Source organism: Pristiophorus japonicus, unplaced genomic scaffold (genome assembly GCF_044704955.1).
Source record: "Pristiophorus japonicus isolate sPriJap1 unplaced genomic scaffold, sPriJap1.hap1 HAP1_SCAFFOLD_334, whole genome shotgun sequence".
NCBI lineage: Eukaryota > Metazoa > Chordata > Chondrichthyes > Pristiophoridae > Pristiophorus > Pristiophorus japonicus.
In genome coordinates, this window is record NW_027253150.1 from 602,727 (window position 1) to 629,999 (window position 27,273).

A 27,273-nucleotide genomic window follows, 5' to 3' on the forward strand; every position below is an offset into this window, starting at 1 on the left:
GGAATTTTGCAATGTTGAAGCTGTTGACTTTCGGATGAAATGTTAAATTAAAGCTCCGTCTGCACCCTCGGGTGGATATGAAAGGTCCCAGAGCATTACTGGAAACAGAGTAGGAGAGTTGCCCCCGTGTCAATATTCCTCAAAATGTTCGTAAATGCTCACTAAAAGACTATGTGCATGTGTTTGTATGTGGGGTTGGTGTTGAAGCCCAGTTTGTCACAGAGACAGAATCCAAGCTCTCACAGGGCCAGGATAACCGAGTGGTTATGTCGTTGGCCTTAAACTTCAAAGGGTTTTCCACCGTGGGTTCTTCCCCACTCCTGGTTTCTATTTATTTTAACACAGATTTCCTCCCATTCTGATCAGTGATGTCCGATTTTCATCGGTTGAATCAACAATTTTCTGTAACTATGTGTCACTCTGAACCGATAATGAAATGAAATTGTGAAATGTATCTGTGTCGCTCGGTCTCTGCCTCTCTCTCTCTCTACACAGAGCTGTGTATGTGTTTGTATGTCTGAGTCTTTGTCTCTCTCAGTCTGACTCACTCTGTCTGTCCCTGTTTCTCCGTTTGTCTCAGTCTCTCAATCTGTCTCTTTCTCACGGTGCCCACGTCTGTTCCAATGGGATTCTCTCAGATTCTTTGTCTGACTGGCTCTCTCTTTCGCATCATTTCGGTCTGTCCATTTCTTTGCCTGTCTCTGTTAGTCCCTGCCTCTAACCTGAGAAGTATTTCCATCATTTTCTGTTTTAGTCTCTATCTCTTTCTCTCTATCTGTCTCTCTCCTTGTCACTGTCTTTATCATTGTCTTTCTCTCACTCTTTCCCTTTCTCTCTTAATAGATCAAACACACAAATCTCTGTCTCAGTATGTGTTTGAGTCTTTTTCTCACCCAATCTGCCTCTCCTTCTCAGTCTCACACTTTCTGTCTCTCGTTGTCTCTATCTCGGTGTCTGTCTCTCCCTGTTTGTCGGTTTGTATCTGTCTCTCAATGTGTCTGTCGACTTCTCATGGTGTCCAGTTCTGTTCACAGCTCGATTCCTGCTCCGACAGAGCAGCTATCCGTCAGTTCCTCGTTAGTATAGTGGAAAGTATCCCCGCCTGTCACGCGGGAGACCGGGGTTCAATTCCCCGACAGAGAGGCAGATGTTTCAAAATGTTGATTTTTACTTCTGTTTCTTGGTAGATACATATTAAAAATTCCAGAGCGAAATCGAACTGTGAAAATACATGTGGAGGAGTTTGCCTCTTCCAGATTTTTTGCAAACGGAGACTTTTTCAGGATTCTTCGGCCGTCTGCTGCACAGAGATGGATGACTGAGTTTTTTCTGAGTAACGTTTAAAAAGCCAGCGACACAGTAATCGTGGCCGAGTGGTTAAGGCGATGGACTAGAAATCCATTGGGATTTCCCGCGCAGGTTCGAATCCTGCCGACTACGATTCTCAGCATTTTTCATTCCATTTCACAATTTAACCAGTTCGCTACCAAACTGATCATGTGATAATTGGAATAACGTCCCACACCTTTCAACACTGACATTTGTTCTCATTTTTATTAATCTGCAATATTCACGATACATCCGATTAAAAAATAGCAACAATCAGTCATAGTTGCGACAGTGATTCAGCCTGTCTATCCCTCGAGATGTCTAAGGCAGCTGTGCATGCCCGTTGGTGCGTGTAAATTTTTGGTTATCTGTGTCTCTGTGTCTGTCTATCTCTATTTTTGTCTCTGTGTATGTGCAACTGTCTGTGGAAATCATCACCATGAATTTGGTATGTCCTGGAACTTATAAAAAAGACTTGGGGAAAATAATACGGTTGTGAACTTTTGTATCGGCTTTGGTTCAGTGGCAGCATTCTCGACTGAATCAGGAGTTTGTGTCTTCAAGTCGCACTCCTTGGACTTGAGCATATCATCTTGGCTAACACTCAAGTGCAGCACTTGGGGAATTTTGCAATGTTGAAGCTGTTGACTTTCGGATGAAATGTTAAATTAAAGCTCCGTCTGCACCCTCGGGTGGATATGAAAGGTCCCAGAGCATTACTGGAAACAGAGTAGGAGAGTTGCCCCCGTGTCAATATTCCTCAAAATGTTCGTAAATGCTCACTAAAAGACTATGTGCATGTGTTTGTATGTGGGGTTGGTGTTGAAGCCCAGTTTGTCACAGAGACAGAATCCAAGCTCTCACAGGGCCAGGATAACCGAGTGGTTATGTCGTTGGCCTTAAACTTCAAAGGGTTTTCCACCGTGGGTTCTTCCCCACTCCTGGTTTCTATTTATTTTAACACAGATTTCCTCCCATTCTGATCAGTGATGTCCGATTTTCATCGGTTGAATCAACAATTTTCTGTAACTATGTGTCACTCTGAACCGATAATGAAATGAAATTGTGAAATGTATCTGTGTCGCTCGGTCTCTGCCTCTCTCTCTCTCTACACAGAGCTGTGTATGTGTTTGTATGTCTGAGTCTTTGTCTCTCTCAGTCTGACTCACTCTGTCTGTCCCTGTTTCTCCGTTTGTCTCAGTCTCTCAATCTGTCTCTTTCTCACGGTGCCCACGTCTGTTCCAATGGGATTCTCTCAGATTCTTTGTCTGACTGGCTCTCTCTTTCGCATCATTTCGGTCTGTCCATTTCTTTGCCTGTCTCTGTTAGTCCCTGCCTCTAACCTGAGAAGTATTTCCATCATTTTCTGTTTTAGTCTCTATCTCTTTCTCTCTATCTGTCTCTCTCCTTGTCACTGTCTTTATCATTGTCTTTCTCTCACTCTTTCCCTTTCTCTCTTAATAGATCAAACACACAAATCTCTGTCTCAGTATGTGTTTGAGTCTTTTTCTCACCCAATCTGCCTCTCCTTCTCAGTCTCACACTTTCTGTCTCTCGTTGTCTCTATCTCGGTGTCTGTCTCTCCCTGTTTGTCGGTTTGTATCTGTCTCTCAATGTGTCTGTCGACTTCTCATGGTGTCCAGTTCTGTTCACAGCTCGATTCCTGCTCCGACAGAGCAGCTATCCGTCAGTTCCTCGTTAGTAAAGTGGAAAGTATCCCCGCCTGTCACGCGGGAGACCGGGGTTCAATTCCCCGACAGAGAGGCAGATGTTTCAAAATGTTGATTTTTACTTCTGTTTCTTGGTAGATACATATTAAAAATTCCAGAGCGAAATCGAACTGTGAAAATACATGTGGAGGAGTTTGCCTCTTCCAGATTTTTTGCAAACGGAGACTTTTTCAGGATTCTTCGGCCGTCTGCTGCACAGAGATGGATGACTGAGTTTTTTCTGAGTAACGTTTAAAAAGCCAGCGACACAGTAATCGTGGCCGAGTGGTTAAGGCGATGGACTAGAAATCCATTGGGATTTCCCGCGCAGGTTCGAATCCTGCCGACTACGATTCTCAGCATTTTTCATTCCATTTCACAATTTAACCAGTTCGCTACCAAACTGATCATGTGATAATTGGAATAACGTCCCACACCTTTCAACACTGACATTTGTTCTCATTTTTATTAATCTGCAATATTCACGATACATCCGATTAAAAAATAGCAACAATCAGTCATAGTTGCGACAGTGATTCAGCCTGTCTATCCCTCGAGATGTCTAAGGCAGCTGTGCATGCCCGTTGGTGCGTGTAAATTTTTGGTTATCTGTGTCTCTGTGTCTGTCTATCTCTATTTTTGTCTCTGTGTATGTGCAACTGTCTGTGGAAATCATCACCATGAATTTGGTATGTCCTGGAACTTATAAAAAAGACTTGGGGAAAATAATACGGTTGTGAACTTTTGTATCGGCTTTGGTTCAGTGGCAGCATTCTCGACTGAATCAGGAGTTTGTGTGTTCAAGTCGCACTCCTTGGACTTGAGCATATCATCTTGGCTAACACTCAAGTGCAGCACTTGGGGAATTTTGCAATGTTGAAGCTGTTGACTTTCGGATGAAATGTTAAATTGAAGCTCCGTCTGCACCCTCGGGTGGATATGAAAGGTCCCAGAGCATTACTGGAAACAGAGTAGGAGAGTTGCCCCCGTGTCAATATTCCTCAAAATGTTCGTAAATGCTCACTAAAAGACTATGTGCATGTGTTTGTATGTGGGGTTGGTGTTGAAGCCCAGTTTGTCACAGAGACAGAATCCAAGCTCTCACAGGGCCAGGATAACCGAGTGGTTATGTCGTTGGCCTTAAACCTCAAAGGGTTTTCCACCGTGGGTTCTTCCCCACTCCTGGTTTCTATTTATTTTAACACAGATTTCCTCCCATTCTGATCAGTGATGTCCGATTTTCATCGGTTGAATCAACAATTTTCTGTAACTATGTGTCACTCTGAACCGATAATGAAATGAAATTGTGAAATGTATCTGTGTCGCTCGGTCTCTGCCTCTCTCTCTCTCTACACAGAGCTGTGTATGTATTTGTATGTCCGAGTCTTTGTCTCTCTCAGTCTGACTCACTCTGTCTGTCCCTGTTTCTCCGTTTGTCTCAGTCTCTCAATCTGTCTCTTTCTCACGGTGCCCACGTCTGTTCCAATGGGATTCTCTCAGATTCTTTGTCTGACTGGCTCTCTCTTTCCCATCATTTCGGTCTGTCCATTTCTTTGCCTGTCTCTGTTAGTCCCTGCCTCTAACCTGAGAAGTATTTCCATCATTTTCTGTTTTAGTCTCTATCTCTTTCTCTCTATCTGTCTCTCTCCTTGTCACTGTCTTTATCATTGTCTTTCTCTCACTCTTTCCCTTTCTCTCTTAATAGATCAAACACACAAATCTCTGTCTCAGTATGTGTTTGAGTCTTTTTCTCACCCAATCTGCCTCTCCTTCTCAGTCTCACACTTTCTGTCTCTCGTTGTCTCTATCTCGGTGTCTGTCTCTCCCTGTTTGTCGGTTTGTATCTGTCTCTCAATGTGTCTGTCGACTTCTCATGGTGTCCAGTTCTGTTCACAGCTCGATTCCTGCTCCGACAGAGCAGCTATCCGTCAGTTCCTCGTTAGTATAGTTGTAAGTATCCCCGCCTGTCACGCGGGAGACCGCGGTTCAATTCCCCGACGGGGAGGCAGATGTTTCAAAATGTTGATTTTTACTTCTGTTTCTTGGTAGATACATATTAAAAATTCCAGAGCGAAATCGAACTGTGAAAATACATGTGGAGGAGTTTGCCTCTTCCAGATTTTTTGCAAACGGAGACTTTTTCAGGATTCTTTGGCCGTCTGCTGCACAGAGATGGATGACTGAGTTTTTTCTGAGTAACGTTTAAAAAGCCAGCGACACAGTAGTCGTGGCCGAGTGGTTAAGGCGATGGATTAGAAATCCATTGGGATTTTCCCGCGCAGGTTCGAATCCTGCCGACTACGATTCTCAGCATTTTTCATTCCATTTCACAATTTAACCAGTTCGCTACCAAACTGATCATGTGATAATTGGAATAACGTCCCACACCTTTCAACACTGACATTTGTTCTCATTTTTATTAATCTGCAATATTCACGATACATCCGATTAAAAAATCGCAACAATCAGTCATAGTTGCGACAGTGATTCAGCCTGTCTATCCCTCGAGATGTCTAAGGCAGCTGTGCATGCCCGTTGGTGCGTGTAAATTTTTGGTTATCTGTGTCTCTGTGTCTGTCTATCTCTATTTTTGTCTCTGTGTATGTGCAACTGTCTGTGGAAATCATCACCATGAATTTGGTATGTCCTGGAACTTATAAAAAAGACTTGGGGAAAATAATACGGTTGTGAACTTTTGTATCGGCTTTGGTTCAGTGGCAGCATTCTCGACTGAATCAGGAGTTTGTGTGTTCAAGTCGCACTCCTTGGACTTGAGCATATCATCTTGGCTAACACTCAAGTGCAGCACTTGGGGAATTTTGCAATGTTGAAGCTGTTGACTTTCGGATGAAATGTTAAATTGAAGCTCCGTCTGCACCCTCGGGTGGATATGAAAGGTCCCAGAGCATTACTCGAAACAGAGTAGGAGAGTTGCCCCCGTGTCAATATTCCTCAAAATGTTCGTAAATGCTCACTAAAAGACTATGTGCATGTGTTTGTATGTGGGGTTGGTGTTGAAGCCCAGTTTGTCACAGAGACAGAATCCATGCTCTCACAGGGCCAGGATAACCGAGTGGTTATGTCGTTGGCCTTAAACCTCAAAGGGTTTTCCACCGTGGGTTCTTCCCCACTTCTGGTTTCTATTTATTTTAACACAGATTTCCTCCCATTCTGATCAGTGATGTCCGATTTTCATCGGTTGAATCAACAATTTTCTGTAACTATGTGTCACTCTGAACCGATAATGAAATGAAATTGTGAAATGTATCTGTGTCGCTCGGTCTCTGCCTCTCTCTCTCTCTACACAGAGCTGTGTATGTGTTTGTATGTCTGAGTCTTTGTCTCTCTCAGTCTGACTCACTCTGTCTGTCCCTGTTTCTCCGTTTGTCTCAGTCTCTCAATCTGTCTCTTTCTCACGGTGCCCACGTCTGTTCCAATGGGATTCTCTCAGATTCTTTGTCTGACTGGCTCTCTCTTTCCCATCATTTCGGTGTGTCCATTTCTTTGCCTGTCTCTGTTAGTCCCTGCCTCTAACCTGAGAAGTATTTCCATCATTTTCTGTTTTAGTCGCTATCTCTTTCTCTCTATCTGTCTCTCTCCTTGTCACTGTCTTTATCGTTGTCTTTCTCTCACTCTTTCCCTTTCTCTCTTAATAGATCAAACACACAAATCTCTGTCTCTGTATGTGTTTGAGTCTTTTTCTCACCCAATCTGCCTCTCCTTCTCAGTCTCACACTTTCTGTCTCTCGTTGTCTCTATCTCGGTGTCTGTCTCTCCCTGTTTGTCGGTTTGTATCTGTCTCTCAATGTGTCTGTCGACTTCTCATGGTGTCCAGTTCTGTTCACAGCTCGATTCCTGCTCCGACAGAACAGCTATCCGTCAGTTCCTCGTTAGTATAGTGGTAAGTATCCCCGCCTGTCACGCGGGAGACCGGGGTTCAATTCCCCGACGGGGAGGCAGATGTTTCAAAATGTTGATTTTTACTTCTGTTTCTTGGTAGATACATATTAAAAATTCCAGAGCGAAATCGAACTGTGAAAATACATGTGGAGGAGTTTGCCTCTTCCAGATTTTTTGCAAACGGAGACTTTTTCAGGATTCTTTGGCCGTCTGCTGCACAGAGATGGATGACTGAGTTTTTTCTGAGTAACGTTTAAAAAGCCAGCGACACAGTAGTCGTGGCCGAGTGGTTAAGGCGATGAACTAGAAATCCATTGGGATTTTCCCGCGCACGTTCGAATCCTGCCGACTACGATTCGCAGCATTTTTCATTCCATTTCACAATTTAACCAGTTCTCCACCAAACTGATCATGTGATAATTGGAATAACGTCCCACACCTTTCAACACTGACATTTGTTCTCATTTTTATTAATCTGCAATATTCACGATACATCCGATTAAAAAATCGCAACAATCAGTCATAGTTGCGACAGTGATTCAGCCTGTCTATCCCTCGAGATGTCTAAGGCAGCTGTGCATGCCCGTTGGTGCGTGTAAATTTTTGGTTATCTGTGTCTCTGTGTCTGTCTATCTCTATTTTTGTCTCTGTGTATGTGCAACTGTCTGTGGAAATCATCACCATGAATTTGGTATGTCCTGGAACTTATAAAAAAGACTTGGGGAAAATAATACGGTTGTGAACTTTTGTATCGGCTTTGGTTCAGTGGCAGCATTCTCGACTGAATCAGGAGTTTGTGTCTTCAAATCGCACTCCTTGGACTTGAGCATATCATCTTGGCTAACACTCAAGTGCAGCACTTGGGGAATTTTGCAATGTTGAAGCTGTTGACTTTCGGATGAAATGTTAAATTAAAGCTCCGTCTGCACCCTCGGGTGGATATGAAAGGTCCCAGAGCATTTCTGGAAACAGAGTAGGAGAGTTGCCCCCGTGTCAATATTCCTCAAAATGTTCGTAAATGCTCACTAAAAGACTATGTGCATGTGTTTGTATGTGGGGTTGGTGTTGAAGCCCAGTTTGTCACAGAGACAGAATCCAAGCTCTCACAGGGCCAGGATAACCGAGTGGTTATGTCGTTGGCCTTAAACTTCAAAGGGTTTTCCACCGTGGGTTCTTCCCCACTCCTGGTTTCTATTTATTTTAACACAGATTTCCTCCCATTCTGATCAGTGATGTCCGATTTTCATCGGTTGAATCAACAATTTTCTGTAACTATGTGTCACTCTGAACCGATAATGAAATGAAATTGTGAAATGTATCTGTGTCGCTCGGTCTCTGCCTCTCTCTCTCTCTACACAGAGCTGTGTATGTGTTTGTATGTCTGAGTCTTTGTCTCTCTCAGTCTGACTCACTCTGTCTGTCCCTGTTTCTCCGTTTGTCTCAGTCTCTCAATCTGTCTCTTTCTCACGGTGCCCACGTCTGTTCCAATGGGATTCTCTCAGATTCTTTGTCTGACTGGCTCTCTCTTTCCAATCATTTCGGTCTGTCCATTTCTTTGCCTGTCTCTGTTAGTCCCTGCCTCTAACCTGAGAAGTATTTCCATCATTTTCTGTTTTAGTCTCTATCTCTTTCTCTCTATCTGTCTCTCTCCTTGACACTGTCTTTATCATTTTCTTTCTCTCACTCTTTCCCTTTCTCTCTTAATAGATCAAACACACAAATCTCTGTCTCAGTATGTGTTTGAGTCTTTTTCTCACCCAATCTGCCTCTCCTTCTCAGTCTCACACTTTCTGTCTCTCGTTGTCTCTATCTCGGTGTCTGTCTCTCCCTGTTTGTCGGTTTGTATCTGTCTCTCAATGTGTCTGTCGACTTCTCATGGTGTCCAGTTCTGTTCACAACTCGATTCCTGCTCCGACAGAGCAGCTATCCGTCAGTTCCTCGTTAGTATAGTGGTAAGTATCCACGCCTGTCACGCGGGAGAGCGTGGTTCAATTCCCCGACGGGGAAGCAGATGTTTCAAAATGTTGATTTTTACTTCCGTTTCTTGGCAGATACATATCAAAAATTCCAGAGCGAAATCGAACTGTGAAAATACATGTGGAGGAGTTTACCTCTTCCAGATTTTTTGCAAACGGAGACTTTTTCAGCATTCTTTGGCCGTCTGCTGCACAGAGATGGATGACTGAGTTTTTTCTGAGTAACGTTTAAAAAGCCAGCGACACAGTAGTCGTGGCCGAGTGGTTAAGGCGATGGACTAGAAATCCATTGGGATTTTCCCGCGCAGGTTCGAATCCTGCCGACTACGATTCTCAGCATTTTTCATTCCATTTCACAATTTAACCAGTTCGCTACCAAACTGATCATGTGATAATTGGAATAACGTCCCACACCTTTCAACACTGACATTTGTTCTCATTTTTATTAATCTGCAATATTCACGATACATCCGATTAAAAAATCGCAACAATCAGTCATAGTTGCGACAGTGATTCAGCCTGTCTATCCCTCGAGATGTCTAAGGCAGCTGTGCAAGCCCGTTGGTGCGTGTACATTTTTGGTTATCTGTGTCTCTGTGTCTGTCTAGCTCTATTTTTGTCTCTGTGTATGTGCAACTGTCTGTGGAAATCATCACCATGAATTTGGTATGTCCTGGAACTTATAAAAAAGACTTGGGGAAAATAATACGGTTGTGAACTTTTGTATCGGCTTTGGTTCAGTGGCAGCATTCTCGACTGAATCAGGAGTTTGTGTCTTCAAGTCGCACTCCTTGGACTTGAGCATATCATCTTGGCTAACACTCAAGTGCAGCACTTGGGGAATTTTGCAATGTTGAAGCTGTTGACTTTCGGATGAAATGTTAAATTGAAGCTCCGTCTGCACCCTCGGCTGGATATGAAAGGTCCCAGAGCATTACTCGAAACAGAGTAGGAGAGTTGCCCCCGTGTCAATATTCCTCAAAATGTTCGTAAATGCTCACTAAAAGACTATGTGCATGTGTTTGTATATGGGGTTGGTGTTGAAGCCCAGTTTATCACAGAGACAGAATCCAAGCTCTCACAGGGCCAGGATAACCGAGTGGTTATGTCGTTGGCCTTAAACTTCAAAGGGTTTTCCACCGTGGGTTCTTCCCCACTCCTGGTTTCTATTTATTTTAACACAGATTTCCTCCCATTCTGATCAGTGATGTCCGATTTTCATCGGTTGAATCAACAATTTTCTGTAACTATGTGTCACTCTGAACCGATAATGAAATGAAATTGTGAAATGTATCTGTGTTGCTCGGTCTCTGCCTCTCTCTCTCTCTCCACAGAGCTGTGTATGTGTTTGTATGTCTGAGTCTTTGTCTCTCTCAGTCTGACTCACTCTGTCTGTCCCTGTTTCTCCGTTTGTCTCAGTCTCTCAATCTGTCTCTTTCTCACGGTGCCCACGTCTGTTCCAATGGGATTCTCTCAGATTCTATGTCTGACTGGCTCTCTCTTTCCCATCATTTCGGTCTGTCCATTTCTTTGCCTGTCTCTGTTAGTCCCTGCCTCTAACCTGAGAAGTATTTCCATCATTTTCTGTTTTAGTCTCTATCTCTTTCTCTCTATCTGTCTCTCTCCTTGTCACTGTCTTTAACATTGTCTTTCTCTCACTCTTTCCCTTTCTCTCTTAATAGATCAAACACACAAATCTCTGTCTCTGTATGTGTTTGAGTCTTTTTCTCACCCAATCTGCCTCTCCTTCTCAGTCTCACACTTTCTGTCTCTCGTTGTCTCTATCTCGGTGTCTGTCTCTCCCTGTTTGTCGGTTTGTATACATCTCTCAATGTGTCTGTCGACTTCTCATGGTGTCCAGTTCTGTTCACAGCTCGATTCCTGCTCCGACAGAGCAGCTATCCGTCAGTTCCTCGTTAGTATAGTGTTAAGTATCCACGCCTGTCACGCGGGAGACCGGGGTTCAATTCCCCGACGGGGAGGCAGATGTTTCAAAATGTTGATTTTTACTTCTGTTTCTTGGTAGATACATATTAAAAATTCCAGAGCGAAATCGAACTGTGAAAATACATGTGGAGGAGTTTGCCTCTTCCAGATTTTTTGCAAACGGAGACTTTTTCAGGATTCTTTGGCCGTCTGCTGCACAGAGATGGGTGACTGAGTTTTTTCTGAGTAACGTTTAAAAAGCCAGCGACACAGTAGTCGTGGCCGAGTGGTTAAGGCGATGGATTAGAAATCCATTGGGATTTTCCCGCGCAGGTTCGAATCCTGCCGACTACGATTCTCAGCATTTTTCATTCCATTTCACAATTTAACCAGTTCGCTACCAAACTGATCATGTGATAAGTGGAATAACGTCCCACACCTTTCAACACTGACATTTGTTCTCATTTTTATTAATCTGCAATATTCACGATACATCCGATTATAAAATCGCAACAATCAGTCATAGTTGCGACAGTGATTCAGCCTGTCTATCCCTCGAGCTGTCTAAGGCAGCTGTGCATGTCCGTTGGTGCGTGTAAATTTTTGGTTATCTGTGTCTCTGTGTCTGTCTATCTCTATTTTTGTCTCTGTGTATGTGCAACTGTCTGTGGAAATCATCACCATGAATTTGGTATGTCCTGGAACTTATAAAAAAGACTTGGGGAAAATAATACGGTTGTGAACTTTTGTATCGGCTTTGGTTCAGTGGCAGCATTCTCGACTGAATCAGGAGTTTGTGTCTTCAAGTCGCACTCCTTGGACTTGAGCATATCATCTTGGCTAACACTCAAGTGCAGCACTTGGGGAATTTTGCAATGTTGAAGCTGTTGACTTTCGGATGAAATGTTAAATTGAAGCTCCGTCTGCACCCTCGGGTGGATATGAAAGGTCCCAGAGCATTACTCGAAACAGAGTAGGAGAGTTGCCCCCGTGTCAATATTCCTCAAAATGTTCGTAAATGCTCACTAAAAGACTATGTGCATGTGTTTGTATGTGGGGTTGGTGTTGAAGCCCAGTTTGTCACAGAGACAGGATCCATGCTCTCACAGGGCCAGGATAACCGAGTGGTTATGTCGTTGGCCTTAAACTTCAAAGGGTTTTCCACCGTGGGTTCTTCCCCACTTCTGGTTTCTATTTATTTTAACACAGATTTCCTCCCATTCTGATCAGTGATGTCCGATTTTCATCGGTTGAATCAACAATTTTCTGTAACTATGTGTCACTCTGAACCGATAATGAAATGAAATTGTGAAATGTATCTGTGTCGCTCGGTCTCTGCCTCTCTCTCTCTCTACACAGAGCTGTGTATGTGTTTGTATGTCTGAGTTTTTGTCTCTCTCAGTCTGACTCACTCTGTCTATCCCTGTTTCTCCCTTTGTCTCAGTCTCTCAATCTGTCTCTTTCTCACGGTGCCCACGTCTGTTCCAATGGGATTCTCTCAGATCCTTTGTCTGACTGGCTCTCTCTTTCCCATCATTTCGTTCTGTCCATTTCTTTGCCTGTCTCTGTTAGTCCCTGCCTCTAACCTGAGAAGTATTTCCATCATTTTCTGTTTTAGTCTCTATCTCTTTCTCTCTATCTGTCTCTCTCCTTGTCACTGTCTTTATCATTGTCTTTCTCTCACTCTTTCCCTTTCTCTCTTAATAGATCAAACACACAAATCTCTGTCTCTGTATGTGTTTGAGTCTTTTTCTCACCCAATCTGCCTCTCCTTCTCAGTCTCACACTTTCTGTCTCTCATTGTCTCTATCTCGGTGTCTGTCTCTCCCTGTTTGTCGGTTTGTCTCTGTCTCTCAATGTGTCTGTCGACTTCTCATGGTGTCCAGTTCTGTTCACAGCTCGATTCCTGCTCCGACAGAGCAGCTATCCGTCAGTTCCTCGTTAGTGTAGTGGTGAGTATCCCCGCCTGTCACGCGGGAGACCGGGGTTCAATTCCCCGACGCGGAGGCAGATGTTTCAAAATGTTGATTTTTACTTCTGTTTCTTGGTAGATACATATTAAAAATTCCAGAGCGAAATCGAACTGTGAAAATACATGTGGAGGAGTTTGCCTCTTCCAGATTTTTTGCAAACGGAGACTTTTTCAGGATTCTTTGGCCGTCTGCTGCACAGAGATGGATGACTGAGTTTTTTCTGAGTAACGTTTAAAAAGCCAGCGACACAGTAGTCGTGGCCGAGTGGTTAAGGCGATGGATTAGAAATCCATTGGGATTTTCCCGCGCAGGTTCGAATCCTGCCGACTAAGATTCTCAGCATTTTTCATTCCATTTCACAATTTAACCAGTTCGCTACCAAACTGATCATGTGATAATTGGAATAACGTCCCACACCTTTCAACACTGACATTTGTTCTCATTTTTATTAATCTGCAATATTCACGATACATCCGATTAAAAAATCGCAACAATCAGTCATAGTTGCGACAGTGATTCAGCCTGTCTATCCCTCGAGATGTCTAAGGCAGCTGTGCAAGCCCGTTGGTGCGTGTAAATTTTTGGTTATCTGTGTCTCTGTGTCTGTCTATCTCTATTTTTGTCTCTGTGTATGTGCAACTGTCTGTGGAAATCATCACCATGAATTTGGTATGTCCTGGAACTTATAAAAAAGACTTGGGGAAAATAATACGGTTGTGAACTTTTGTATCGGCTTTGGTTCAGTGGCAGCATTCTCGACTGAATCAGGAGTTTGTGTCTTCAAGTCGCACTCCTTGGACTTGAGCATATCATCTTGGCTAACACTCAAGTGCAGCACTTGGGGAATTTTGCAATGTTGAAGCTGTTGACTTTCGGATGAAATGTTAAATTGAAGCTCCGTCTGCACCCTCGGCTGGATATGAAAGGTCCCAGAGCATTACTCGAAACAGAGTAGGAGAGTTGCCCCCGTGTCAATATTCCTCAAAATGTTCGTAAATGCTCACTAAATGACTATGTGCATGTGTTTGTATGTGGGGTTGGTGTTGAAGCCCAGTTTATCACAGAGACAGAATCCAAGCTCTCACAGGGCCAGGATAACCGAGTGGTTATGTCGTTGGCCTTAAACTTCAAAGGGTTTTCCACCGTGGGTTCTTCCCCACTCCTGGTTTCTATTTATTTTAACACAGATTTCCTCCCATTCTGATCAGTGATGTCCGATTTTCATCGGTTGAATCAACAATTTTCTGTAACTATGTGTCACTCTGAACCGATAATGAAATGAAATTGTGAAATGTATCTGTGTTGCTCGGTCTCTGCCTCTCTCTCTCTCTCCACAGAGCTGTGTATGTGTTTGTATGTCTGAGTCTTTGTCTCTCTCAGTCTGACTCACTCTGTCTGTCCCTGTTTCTCCGTTTGTCTCAGTCTCTCAATCTGTCTCTTTCTCACGGTGCCCACGTCTGTTCCAATGGGATTCTCTCAGATTCTATGTCTGACTGGCTCTCTCTTTCCCATCATTTCGGTCTGTCCATTTATTTGCCTGTCTCTGTTAGTCCCTGCCTCTAACCTGAGAAGTATTTCCATCATTTTCTGTTTTAGTCTCTATCTCTTTCTCTCTATCTGTCTCTCTCCTTGTCACTGTATTTATCATTGTCTTTCTCTCACTCTTTCCCTTTCTCTCTTAATAGATCAAACACACAAATCTCTGTCTCTGTATGTGTTTGAGTCTTTTTCTCACCCAATCTGCCTCTCCTTCTCAGTCTCACACTTTCTGTCTCTCGTTGTCTCTATCTCGGTGTCTGTCTCTCCCTGTTTGTCGGTTTGTATCTGTCTCTCAATGTGTCTGTCGACTTCTCATGGTGTCCAGTTCTGTTCACAGCTCGATTCCTGCTCCGACAGAGCAGCTATCCGTCAGTTCCTCGTTAGTATATTGTTAAGTATCCACGCCTGTCACGCGGGAGACCGGGGTTCAATTCCCCGACGGGGAGGCAGATGTTTCAAAATGTTGATTTTTACTTCTGTTTCTTGGTAGATACATATTAAAAATTCCAGAGCGAAATCGAACTGTGAAAATACATGTGGAGGAGTTTGCCTCTTCCAGATTTTTTGCAAACGGAGACTTTTTCAGGATTCTTTGGGCGTCTGCTGCACAGAGATGGGTGACTGAGTTTTTTCTGAGTAACGTTTAAAAAGCCAGCGACACAGTAGTCGTGGCCGAGTGGTTAAGGCGATGGATTAGAAATCCATTGGGATTTTCCTGCGCAGGTTCGAATCCTGCCGACTACGATTCTCAGCATTTTTCATTCCATTTCACAATTTAACAAGTTCGCTACCAAACTGATCATGTGATAAGTGGAATAACGTCCCACACCTTTCAACACTGACATTTGTTCTCATTTTTATTAATCTGCAATATTCACGATACATCCGATTATAAAATCGCAACAATCAGTCATAGTTGCGACAGTGATTCAGCCTGTCTATCCCTCGAGCTGTCTAAGGCAGCTGTGCATGCCCGTTGGTGCGTGTAAATTTTTGGTTATCTGTGTCTCTGTGTCTGTCTATCTCTATTTTTGTCTCTGTGTATGTGCAACTGTCTGTGGAAATCATCACCATGAATTTGGTATGTCCTGGAACTTATAAAAAAGACTTGGGGAAAATAATACGGTTGTGAACTTTTGTATCGGCTTTGGTTCAGTGGCAGCATTCTCGACTGAATCAGGAGTTTGTGTCTTCAAGTCGCACTCCTTGGACTTGAGCATATCATCTTGGCTAACACTCAAGTGCAGCACTTGGGGAATTTTGCAATGTTGAAGCTGTTGACTTTCGGATGAAATGTTAAATTGAAGCTCCGTCTGCACCCTCGGGTGGATATGAAAGGTCCCAGAGCATTACTCGAAACAGAGTAGGAGAGTTGCCCCCGTGTCAATATTCCTCAAAATGTTCGTAAATGCTCACTAAAAGACTATGTGCATGTGTTTGTATGTGGGGTTGGTGTTGAAGCCCAGTTTGTCACAGAGACAGGATCCATGCTCTCACAGGGCCAGGATAACCGAGTGGTTATGTCGTTGGCCTTAAACTTCAAAGGGTTTTCCACCGTGGGTTCTTCCCCACTTCTGGTTTCTATTTATTTTAACACAGATTTCCTCCCATTCTGATCAGTGATGTCCGATTTTCATCGGTTGAATCAACAATTTTCTGTAACTATGTGTCACTCTGAACCGATAATGAAATGAAATTGTGAAATGTATCTGTGTCGCTCGGTCTCTGCCTCTCTCTCTCTCTACACAGAGCTGTGTATGTGTTTGTATGTCTGAGTTTTTGTCTCTCTCAGTCTGACTCACTCTGTCTATCCCTGTTTCTCCCTTTGTCTCAGTCTCTCAATCTGTCTCTTTCTCACGGTGCCCACGTCTGTTCCAATGGGATTCTCTCAGATTCTTTGTCTGACTGGCTCTCTCTTTCCCATCATTTCGTTCTGTCCATTTCTTTGCCTGTCTCTGTTAGTCCCTGCCTCTAACCTGAGAAGTATTTCCATCATTTTCTGTTTTAGTCTCTATCTCTTTCTCTCTATCTGTCTCTCTCCTTGTCACTGTCTTTATCATTGTCTTTCTCTCACTCTTTCCCTTTCTCTCTTAATAGATCAAACACACAAATCTCTGTCTCTGTATGTGTTTGAGTCTTTTTCTCACCCAATCTGCCTCTCCTTCTCAGTCTCACACTTTCTGTCTCTCATTGTCTCTATCTCGGTGTCTGTCTCTCCCTGTTTGTCGGTTTGTCTCTGTCTCTCAATGTGTCTGTCGACTTCTCATGGTGTCCAGTTCTGTTCACAGCTCGATTCCTGCTCCGACAGAGCAGCTATCCGTCAGTTCCTCGTTAGTGTAGTGGTGAGTATCCCCGCCTGTCACGCGGGAGACCGGGGTTCAATTCCCCGACGCGGAGGCAGATGTTTCAAAATGTTGATTTTTACTTCTGTTTCTTGGTAGATACATATTAAAAATTCCAGAGCGAAATCGAACTGTGAAAATACATGTGGAGGAGTTTGCCTCTTCCAGATTTTTTGCAAACGGAGACTTTTTCAGGATTCTTTGGCCGTCTGCTGCACAGAGATGGATGACTGAGTTTTTTCTGAGTAACGTTTAAAAAGCCAGCGACACAGTAGTCGTGGCCGAGTGGTTAAGGCGATGGATTAGAAATCCATTGGGATTTTCCCGCGCAGGTTCGAATCCTGCCGACTAAGATTCTCAGCATTTTTCATTCCATTTCACAATTTAACCAGTTCGCTACCAAACTGATCATGTGATAATTGGAATAACGTCCCACACCTTTCAACACTGACATTTGTTCTCATTTTTATTAATCTGCAATATTCACGATACATCCGATTAAAAAATCGCAACAATCAGTCATAGTTGCGACAGTGATTCAGCCTGTCTATCCCTCGAGATGTCTAAGGCAGCTGTGCAAGCCCGTTGGTGCGTGTAAATTTTTGGTTATCTGTGTCTCTGTGTCTGTCTATCTCTATTTTTGTCTCTGTGTATGTGCAACTGTCTGTGGAAATCATCACCATGAATTTGGTATGTCCTGGAACTTATAAAAAAGACTTGGGGAAAATAATACGGTTGTGAACTTTTGTATCGGCTTTGGTTCAGTGGCAGCATTCTCGACTGAATCAGGAGTTTGTGTCTTCAAGTCGCACTCCTTGGACTTGAGCATATCATCTTGGCTAACACTCAAGTGCAGCACTTGGGGAATTTTGCAATGTTGAAGCTGTTGACTTTCGGATGAAATGTTAAATTGAAGCTCCGTCTGCACCCTCGGCTGGATATGAAAGGTCCCAGAGCATTACTCGAAACAGAGTAGGAGAGTTGCCCCCGTGTCAATATTCCTCAAAATGTTCGTAAATGCTCACTAAATGACTATGTGCATGTGTTTGTATGTGGGGTTGGTGTTGAAGCCCAGTTTATCACAGAGACAGAATCCAAGCTCTCACAGGGCCAGGATAACCGAGTGGTTATGTCGTTGGCCTTAAACTTCAAAGGGTTTTCCACCGTGGGTTCTTCCCCACTCCTGGTTTCTATTTATTTTAACACAGATTTCCTCCCATTCTGATCAGTGATGTCCGATTTTCATCGGTTGAATCAACAATTTTCTGTAACTATGTGTCACTCTGAACCGATAATGAAATGAAATTGTGAAATGTATCTGTGTTGCTCGGTCTCTGCCTCTCTCTCTCTCTCCACAGAGCTGTGTATGTGTTTGTATGTCTGAGTCTTTGTCTCTCTCAGTCTGACTCACTCTGTCTGTCCCTGTTTCTCCGTTTGTCTCAGTCTCTCAATCTGTCTCTTTCTCACGGTGCCCACGTCTGTTCCAATGGGATTCTCTCAGATTCTATGTCTGACTGGCTCTCTCTTTCCCATCATTTCGGTCTGTCCATTTATTTGCCTGTCTCTGTTAGTCCCTGCCTCTAACCTGAGAAGTATTTCCATCATTTTCTGTTTTAGTCTCTATCTCTTTCTCTCTATCTGTCTCTCTCCTTGTCACTGTCTTTATCATTGTCTTTCTCTCACTCTTTCCCTTTCTCTCTTAATAGATCAAACACACAAATCTCTGTCTCTGTATGTGTTTGAGTCTTTTTCTCACCCAATCTGCCTCTCCTTCTCAGTCTCACACTTTCTGTCTCTCGTTGTCTCTATCTCGGTGTCTGTCTCTCCCTGTTTGTCGGTTTGTATCTGTCTCTCAATGTGTCTGTCGACTTCTCATGGTGTCCAGTTCTGTTCACAGCTCGATTCCTGCTCCGACAGAGCAGCTATCCGTCAGTTCCTCGTTAGTATAGTGTTAAGTATCCACGCCTGTCACGCGGGAGACCGGGGTTCAATTCCCCGACGGGGAGGCAGATGTTTCAAAATGTTGATTTTTACTTCTGTTTCTTGGTAGATACATATTAAAAATTCCAGAGCGAAATCGAACTGTGAAAATACATGTGGAGGAGTTTGCCTCTTCCAGATTTTTTGCAAACGGAGACTTTTTCAGGATTCTTTGGCCGTCTGCTGCACAGAGATGGGTGACTGAGTTTTTTCTGAGTAACGTTTAAAAAGCCAGCGACACAGTAGTCGTGGCCGAGTGGTTAAGGCGATGGATTAGAAATCCATTGGGATTTTCCCGCGCAGGTTCGAATCCTGCCGACTACGATTCTCAGCATTTTTCATTCCATTTCACAATTTAACCAGTTCGCTACCAAACTGATCATGTGATAAGTGGAATAACGTCCCACACCTTTCAACACTGACATTTGTTCTCATTTTTATTAATCTGCAATATTCACGATACATCCGATTATAAAATCGCAACAATCAGTCATAGTTGCGACAGTGATTCAGCCTGTCTATCCCTCGAGCTGTCTAAGGCAGCTGTGCATGCCCATTGGTGCGTGTAAATTTTTGGTTATCTGTGTCTCTGTGTCTGTCTATCTCTATTTTTGTCTCTGTGTATGTGCAACTGTCTGTGGAAATCATCACCATGAATTTGGTATGTCCTGAAACTTATAAAAAAGACTTGGGGAAAATAACACGGTTGTGAACTTTTGTATCGGCTTTGGTTCAGTGGCAGCATTCTCGACTGAATCAGGAGTTTGTGTCTTCAAGTCGCACTCCTTGGACTTGAGCATATCATCTTGGCTAACACTCAAGTGCAGCACTTGGGGAATTTTGCAATGTTGAAGCTGTTGACTTTCGGATGAAATGTTAAATTGAAGCTCCGTCTGCACCCTCGGGTGGATATGAAAGGTCCCAGAGCATTACTCGAAACAGAGTAGGAGAGTTGCCCCCGTGTCAATATTCCTCAAAATGTTCGTAAATGCTCACTAAAAGACTATGTGCATGTGTTTGTATGTGGGGTTGGTGTTGAAGCCCAGTTTGTCACAGAGACAGAATCCATGCTCTCACAGGGCCAGGATAACCGAGTGGTTATGTCGTTGGCCTTAAACTTCAAAGGGTTTTCCACCGTGGGTTCTTCCCCACTTCTGGTTTCTATTTATTTTAACACAGATTTCCTCCCATTCTGATCAGTGATGTCCGATTTTCATCGGTTGAATCAACAATTTTCTGTAACTATGTGTCACTCTGAACCGATAATGAAATGAAATTGTGAAATGTATCTGTGTCGCTCGGTCTCTGCCTCTCTCTCTCTCTACACAGAGCTGTGTATGTGTTTGTATGTCTGAGTTTTTGTCTCTCTCAGTCTGACTCACTCTGTCTGTCCCTGTTTCTCCCTTTGTCTCAGTCTCTCAATCTGTCTCTTTCTCACGGTGCCCACGTCTGTTCCAATGGGATTCTCTCAGATTCTTTGTCTGACTGGCTCTCTCTTTCCCATCATTTCGGTCTGTCCATTTCTTTGCCTGTCTCTGTTAGTCCCTGCCTCTAACCTGAGAAGTATTTCCATCATTTTCTGTTTTAGTCTCTATCTCTTTCTCTCTATCTGTCTCTCTCCTTGTCACTGTCTTTATCATTGTCTTTCTCTCACTCTTTCCCTTTCTCTCTTAATAGATCAAACACACAAATCTCTGTCTCTGTATGTGTTTGAGTCTTTTTCTCACCCAATCTGCCTCTCCTTCTCAGTCTCACACTTTCTGTCTCTCGTTGTCTCTATCTCGGTGTCTGTCTCTCCCTGTTTGTCGGTTTGTATCTGTCTCTCAATGTGTCTGTCGACTTCTCATGGTGTCCAGTTCTGTTCACAGCTCGATTCCTGCTCCGACAGAGCAGCTATCCGTCAGTTCCTCGTTAGTGTAGTGGTGAGTATCCCCGCCTGTCACGCGGGAGACCGGGGTTCAATTCCCCGACGCGGAGGCAGATGTTTCAAAATGTTGATTTTTACTTCTGTTTCTTGGTAGATACATATTAAAAATTCCAGAGCGAAATGGAACTGTGAAAATACATGTGGAGGAGTTTGCCTCTTCCAGATTTTTTGCAAACGGAGACTTTTTCAGGATTCTTTGGCCGTCTGCTGCACAGAGATGGATGACTGAGTTTTTTCTGAGTAACGTTTAAAAAGCCAGCGACACAGTAGTCGTGGCCGAGTGGTTAAGGCGATGGATTAGAAATCCATTGGGATTTTCCCGCGCAGGTTCGAATCCTGCCGACTAAGATTCTCAGCATTTTTCATTCCATTTCACAATTTAACCAGTTCGCTACCAAACTGATCATGTGATAATTGGAATAACGTCCCACACCTTTCAACACTGACATTTGTTCTCATTTTTATTAATCTGCAATATTCACGATACATCCGATTAAAAAATCGCAACAATCAGTCATAGTTGCGACAGTGATTCAGCCTGTCTATCCCTCGAGATGTCTAAGGCAGCTGTGCAAGCCCGTTGGTGCGTGTAAATTTTTGGTTATCTGTGTCTCTGTGTCTGTCTATCTCTATTTTTGTCTCTGTGTATGTGCAACTGTCTGTGGAAATCATCACCATGAATTTGGTATGTCCTGGAACTTATAAAAAAGACTTGGGGAAAATAATACGGTTGTGAACTTTTGTATCGGCTTTGGTTCAGTGGCAGCATTCTCGACTGAATCAGGAGTTTGTGTCTTCAAGTCGCACTCCTTGGACTTGAGCATATCATCTTGGCTAACACTCAAGTGCAGCACTTGGGGAATTTTGCAATGTTGAAGCTGTTGACTTTCGGATGAAATGTTAAATTGAAGCTCCGTCTGCACCCTCGGCTGGATATGAAAGGTCCCAGAGCATTACTCGAAACAGAGTAGGAGAGTTGCCCCCGTGTCAATATTCCTCAAAATGTTCGTAAATGCTCACTAAATGACTATGTGCATGTGTTTGTATGTGGGGTTGGTGTTGAAGCCCAGTTTATCACAGAGACAGAATCCAAGCTCTCACAGGGCCAGGATAACCGAGTGGTTATGTCGTTGGCCTTAAACTTCAAAGGGTTTTCCACCGTGGGTTCTTCCCCACTCCTGGTTTCTATTTATTTTAACACAGATTTCCTCCCATTCTGATCAGTGATGTCCGATTTTCATCGGTTGAATCAACAATTTTCTGTAACTATGTGTCACTCTGAACCGATAATGAAATGAAATTGTGAAATGTATCTGTGTTGCTCGGTCTCTGCCTCTCTCTCTCTCTCCACAGAGCTGTGTATGTGTTTGTATGTCTGAGTCTTTGTCTCTCTCAGTCTGACTCACTCTGTCTGTCCCTGTTTCTCCGTTTGTCTCAGTCTCTCAATCTGTCTCTTTCTCACGGTGCCCACGTCTGTTCCAATGGGATTCTCTCAGATTCTATGTCTGACTGGCTCTCTCTTTCCCATCATTTCGGTCTGTCCATTTATTTGCCTGTCTCTGTTAGTCCCTGCCTCTAACCTGAGAAGTATTTCCATCATTTTCTGTTTTAGTCTCTATCTCTTTCTCTCTATCTGTCTCTCTCCTTGTCACTGTCTTTATCATTGTCTTTCTCTCACTCTTTCCCTTTCTCTCTTAATAGATCAAACACACAAATCTCTGTCTCTGTATGTGTTTGAGTCTTTTTCTCACCCAATCTGCCTCTCCTTCTCAGTCTCACACTTTCTGTCTCTCGTTGTCTCTATCTCGGTGTCTGTCTCTCCCTGTTTGTCGGTTTGTATCTGTCTCTCAATGTGTCTGTCGACTTCTCATGGTGTCCAGTTCTGTTCACAGCTCCATTCCTGCTCCGACAGAGCAGCTATCCGTCAGTTCCTCGTTAGTATAGTGTTAAGTATCCACGCCTGTCACGCGGGAGACCGGGGTTCAATTCCCCGACGGGGAGGCAGATGTTTCAAAATGTTGATTTTTACTTCTGTTTCTTGGTAGATACATATTAAAAATTCCAGAGCGAAATCGAACTGTGAAAATACATGTGGAGGAGTTTGCCTCTTCCAGATTTTTTGCAAACGGAGACTTTTTCAGGATTCTTTGGCCGTCTGCTGCACAGAGATGGGTGACTGAGTTTTTTCTGAGTAACGTTTAAAAAGCCAGCGACACAGTAGTCGTGGCCGAGTGGTTAAGGCGATGGATTAGAAATCCATTGGGATTTTCCCGCGCAGGTTCGAATCCTGCCGACTACGATTCTCAGCATTTTTCATTCCATTTCACAATTTAACCAGTTCGCTACCAAACTGATCATGTGATAAGTGGAATAACGTCCCACACCTTTCAACACTGACATTTGTTCTCATTTTTATTAATCTGCAATATTCACGATACATCCGATTATAAAATCGCAACAATCAGTCATAGTTGCGACAGTGATTCAGCCTGTCTATCCCTCGAGCTGTCTAAGGCAGCTGTGCATGCCCATTGGTGCGTGTAAATTTTTGGTTATCTGTGTCTCTGTGTCTGTCTATCTCTATTTTTGTCTCTGTGTATGTGCAACTGTCTGTGGAAATCATCACCATGAATTTGGTATGTCCTGAAACTTATAAAAAAGACTTGGGGAAAATAACACGGTTGTGAACTTTTGTATCGGCTTTGGTTCAGTGGCAGCATTCTCGACTGAATCAGGAGTTTGTGTCTTCAAGTCGCACTCCTTGGACTTGAGCATATCATCTTGGCTAACACTCAAGTGCAGCACTTGGGGAATTTTGCAATGTTGAAGCTGTTGACTTTCGGATGAAATGTTAAATTGAAGCTCCGTCTGCACCCTCGGGTGGATATGAAAGGTCCCAGAGCATTACTCGAAACAGAGTAGGAGAGTTGCCCCCGTGTCAATATTCCTCAAAATGTTCGTAAATGCTCACTAAAAGACTATGTGCATGTGTTTGTATGTGGGGTTGGTGTTGAAGCCCAGTTTGTCACAGAGACAGAATCCATGCTCTCACAGGGCCAGGATAACCGAGTGGTTATGTCGTTGGCCTTAAACTTCAAAGGGTTTTCCACCGTGGGTTCTTCCCCACTTCTGGTTTCTATTTATTTTAACACAGATTTCCTCCCATTCTGATCAGTGATGTCCGATTTTCATCGGTTGAATCAACAATTTTCTGTAACTATGTGTCACTCTGAACCGATAATGAAATGAAATTGTGAAATGTATCTGTGTTGCTCGGTCTCTGCCTCTCTCTCTCTCTCCACAGAGCTGTGTATGTGTTTGTATGTCTGAGTCTTTGTCTCTCTCAGTCTGACTCACTCTGTCTGTCCCTGTTTCTCCGTTTGTCTCAGTCTCTCAATCTGTCTCTTTCTCACGGTGCCCACGTCTGTTCCAATGGGATTCTCTCAGATTCTTTGTTTGACTGGCTCTCTCTTTCCCATCATTTCGGTCTGTCCATTTCTTTGCCTGTCTCTGTTAGTCCCTGCCTCTAACCTGAGAAGTATTTCCATCATTTTCTGTTTTAGTCTCTATCTCTTTCTCTCTATCTGTCTCTCTCCTTGTCACTGTCTTTATCATTGTCTTTCTCTCACTCTTTCCCTTTCTCTCTTAATAGATCAAACACACAAATCTCTGTCTCTGTATGTGTTTGAGTCTTTTTCTCACCCAATCTGCCTCTCCTTCTCAGTCTCACACTTTCTGTCTCTCGTTGTCTCTATCTCGGTGTCTGTCTCTCCCTGTTTGTCGGTTTGTATCTGTCTCTCAATGTGTCTGTCGACTTCTCATGGTGTCCAGTTCTGTTCACAGCTCGATTCCTGCTCCGACAGAGCAGCTATCCGTCAGTTCCTCGTTAGTATAGTGTTAAGTATCCACGCCTGTCACGCGGGAGACCGGGGTTCAATTCCCCGACGGGGAGGCAGATGTTTCAAAATGTTGATTTTTACTTCTGTTTCTTGGTAGATACATATTAAAAATTCCAGAGCGAAATCGAACTGTGAAAATACATGTGGAGGAGTTTGCCTCTTCCAGATTTTTTGCAAACGGAGACTTTTTCAGGATTCTTTGGCCGTCTGCTGCACAGAGATGGATGACTGAGTTTTTTCTGAGTAACGTTTAAAAAGCCAGCGACACAGTAGTCGTGGCCGAGTGGTTAAGGCGATGGATTAGAAATCCATTGGGATTTTCCCGCGCAGGTTCGAATCCTGCCGACTACGATTCTCAGCATTTTTCATTCCATTTCACAATTTAACCAGTTCGCTACCAAACTGATCATGTGATAAGTGGAATAACGTCCCACACCTTTCAACACTGACATTTGTTCTCATTTTTATTAATCTGCAATATTCACGATACATCCGATTATAAAATCGCAACAATCAGTCATAGTTGCGACAGTGATTCAGCCTGTCTATCCCTCGAGATGTCTAAGGCAGCTGTGCATGCCTGTTGGTGCGTGTAAATTTTTGGTTATCTGTGTCTCTGTGTCTGTCTATCTCTATTTTTGTCTCTGTGTATGTGCAACTGTCTGTGGAAATCATCACCATGAATTTGGTATGTCCTGGAACTTATAAAAAAGACTTGGGGAAAATAATACGGTTGTGAACTTTTGTATCGGCTTTGGTTCAGTGGCAGCATTCTCGACTGAATCAGGAGTTTGTGTCTTCAAGTCGCACTCCTTGGACTTGAGCATATCATCTTGGCTAACACTCAAGTGCAGCACTTGGGAAATTTTGCAATGTTGAAGCTGTTGACTTTCGGATGAAATGTTAAATTGAAGCTCCGTCTGCACCCTTGGGTGGATATGAAAGGTCCCAGAGCATTACTCGAAACAGAGTAGGAGAGTTGCCCCCGTGTCAATATTCCTCAAAATGTTCGTAAATGCTCACTAAAAGACTATGTGCATGTGTTTGTATGTGGGGTTGGTGTTGAAGCCCAGTTTGTCACAGAGACAGAATCCATGCTCTCACAGGGCCAGGATAACCGAGTGGTTATGTCGTTGGCCTTAAACTTCAAAGGGTTTTCCACCGTGGGTTATTCCCCACTTCTGGTTTCTATTTATTTTAACACAGATTTCCTCCCATTCTGATCAGTGATGTCCGATTTTCATCGGTTGAATCAACAATTTTCTGTAACTATGTGTCACTCTGAACCGATAATGAAATGAAATTGTGAAATGTATCTGTGTCGCTCGGTCTCTGCCTCTCTCTCTCTCTACACAGAGCTGTGTATGTGTTTGTATGTCTGAGTCTTTGTCTCTCTCAGTCTGACTCACTCTGTCTGTCCCTGTTTCTCCGTTTGTCTCAGTCTCTCAATCTGTCTCTTTCTCACGGTGCCCACGTCTGTTCCAATGGGATTCTATCAGATTTTTTGTCTGACTGGCTCTCTCTTTCCCATCATTTCGGTCTGTCCATTTCTTTGCCTGTCTCTGTTAGTCCCTGCCTCTAACCTGAGAAGTATTTCCATCATTTTCTGTTTTAGTCTCTATCTCTTTCTCTCTATCTGTCTCTCTCCTTGTCACTGTCTTTATCATTGTCTTTCTCTCACTCTTTCCCTTTCTCTCTTAATAGATCAAACACACAAATCTCTGTCTCTGTATGTGTTTGAGTCTTTTTCTCACCCAATCTGCCTCTCCTTCTCAGTCTCACACTTTCTGTCTCTCGTTGTCTCTATCTCGGTGTCTGTCTCTCCCTGTTTGTCGGTTTGTATCTGTCTCTCAATGTGTCTGTCGACTTCTCATGGTGTCCAGTTGTGTTCACAGCTCGATTCCTGCTCCGACAGAGCAGCTATCCGTCAGTTCCTCGTTAGTATAGTGGTACGTATCCCCGCCTGTCACGCGGGAGACCGGGGTTCAATTCCCCGACGGGGAGGCAGATGTTTCAAAATGTTGATTTTTACTTCTGTTTCTTGGTGGATACATATTAAAAATTCCAGAGCGAAATCGAACTGTGAAAATACATGTGGAGGAGTTTGCCTCTTCCAGATTTTTTGCAAACGGAGACTTTTTCAGGATTCTTTGGCCGTCTGCTGCACAGAGATGGATGACTGAGTTTTTTCTGAGTAACGTTTAAAAAGCCAGCGACACAGTAGTCGTGGCCGAGTGGTTAAGGCGATGGACTAGAAATCCATTGGGATTTTCCCGCGCAGGTTCGAATCCTGCCGACTACGATTCGCAGCATTTTTCGTTCCATTTCACAATGTAACCAGTTCTCTACCAAACTGATCATGTGATAATTGGAATAACGTCCCACACCTTTCAACACTGACATTTGTTCTCATTTTTATTAATCTGCAATATTCACGATACATCCGATTAAAAAATCGCAACAATCAGTCAAAGTTGCGACACTGATTCAGCCTGTCTATCCCTCGAGATGTCTAAGGCAGCTGTGCATGCCCGTTGGTGCGTGTAAATTTTTGGTTATGTGTGTCTCTGTGTCTGTCTATCTCTATTTTTGTCTCTGTGTATGTGCAACTGTCTGTGGAAATCATCACCATGAATTTGGAATGTCCTGGAACTTATAAAAAAGGCTTGGGGAAAATAATACGGTTGTGAACTTTTGTATCGGCTTTGGTTCAGTGGCAGCATTCTCGACTGAATCAGGAGTTTGTGTCTTCAAGTCGCACTCCTTGGACTTG

The 27,273-nt window shown here is 43.5% G+C and overlaps 15 non-coding genes across 15 annotated transcripts; all 15 read left to right on the plus strand.

Annotated features, from left to right (window-relative positions):
* Window positions 1–1,359: 1,359 nt before the first annotated feature.
* trnas-aga (transfer RNA serine (anticodon AGA)) lies at window positions 1,360–1,440 on the plus strand. Its single transcript has one exon. It is a non-coding gene; the product is annotated as a tRNA-Ser (tRNA).
* A 1,869-nt stretch (window positions 1,441–3,309) lies between these two features.
* Window positions 3,310–3,390, plus strand: trnas-aga (transfer RNA serine (anticodon AGA)). The gene has a single exon. It is a non-coding gene; the product is annotated as a tRNA-Ser (tRNA).
* Window positions 3,391–5,259: 1,869 nt separating this feature from the next.
* trnas-aga (transfer RNA serine (anticodon AGA)) lies at window positions 5,260–5,341 on the plus strand. Its single transcript has one exon. It is a non-coding gene; the product is annotated as a tRNA-Ser (tRNA).
* Window positions 5,342–6,922: 1,581 nt separating this feature from the next.
* Window positions 6,923–6,994, plus strand: trnad-guc (transfer RNA aspartic acid (anticodon GUC)). Its single transcript has one exon. It is a non-coding gene; the product is annotated as a tRNA-Asp (tRNA).
* A 2,167-nt stretch (window positions 6,995–9,161) lies between these two features.
* On the plus strand, window positions 9,162–9,243 carry trnas-aga (transfer RNA serine (anticodon AGA)). The gene has a single exon. It is a non-coding gene; the product is annotated as a tRNA-Ser (tRNA).
* A 1,869-nt stretch (window positions 9,244–11,112) lies between these two features.
* On the plus strand, window positions 11,113–11,194 carry trnas-aga (transfer RNA serine (anticodon AGA)). The gene has a single exon. It is a non-coding gene; the product is annotated as a tRNA-Ser (tRNA).
* Window positions 11,195–13,063: 1,869 nt separating this feature from the next.
* Window positions 13,064–13,145, plus strand: trnas-aga (transfer RNA serine (anticodon AGA)). The gene has a single exon. It is a non-coding gene; the product is annotated as a tRNA-Ser (tRNA).
* A 1,869-nt stretch (window positions 13,146–15,014) lies between these two features.
* trnas-aga (transfer RNA serine (anticodon AGA)) lies at window positions 15,015–15,096 on the plus strand. Its single transcript has one exon. It is a non-coding gene; the product is annotated as a tRNA-Ser (tRNA).
* A 1,869-nt stretch (window positions 15,097–16,965) lies between these two features.
* trnas-aga (transfer RNA serine (anticodon AGA)) lies at window positions 16,966–17,047 on the plus strand. Its single transcript has one exon. It is a non-coding gene; the product is annotated as a tRNA-Ser (tRNA).
* A 1,869-nt stretch (window positions 17,048–18,916) lies between these two features.
* trnas-aga (transfer RNA serine (anticodon AGA)) lies at window positions 18,917–18,998 on the plus strand. Its single transcript has one exon. It is a non-coding gene; the product is annotated as a tRNA-Ser (tRNA).
* Window positions 18,999–20,867: 1,869 nt separating this feature from the next.
* On the plus strand, window positions 20,868–20,949 carry trnas-aga (transfer RNA serine (anticodon AGA)). Its single transcript has one exon. It is a non-coding gene; the product is annotated as a tRNA-Ser (tRNA).
* Window positions 20,950–22,818: 1,869 nt separating this feature from the next.
* On the plus strand, window positions 22,819–22,900 carry trnas-aga (transfer RNA serine (anticodon AGA)). The gene has a single exon. It is a non-coding gene; the product is annotated as a tRNA-Ser (tRNA).
* A 1,869-nt stretch (window positions 22,901–24,769) lies between these two features.
* On the plus strand, window positions 24,770–24,851 carry trnas-aga (transfer RNA serine (anticodon AGA)). Its single transcript has one exon. It is a non-coding gene; the product is annotated as a tRNA-Ser (tRNA).
* Window positions 24,852–26,432: 1,581 nt separating this feature from the next.
* Window positions 26,433–26,504, plus strand: trnad-guc (transfer RNA aspartic acid (anticodon GUC)). Its single transcript has one exon. It is a non-coding gene; the product is annotated as a tRNA-Asp (tRNA).
* A 216-nt stretch (window positions 26,505–26,720) lies between these two features.
* On the plus strand, window positions 26,721–26,802 carry trnas-aga (transfer RNA serine (anticodon AGA)). The gene has a single exon. It is a non-coding gene; the product is annotated as a tRNA-Ser (tRNA).
* The last annotated feature ends 471 nt before the right edge of the window (window positions 26,803–27,273 follow it).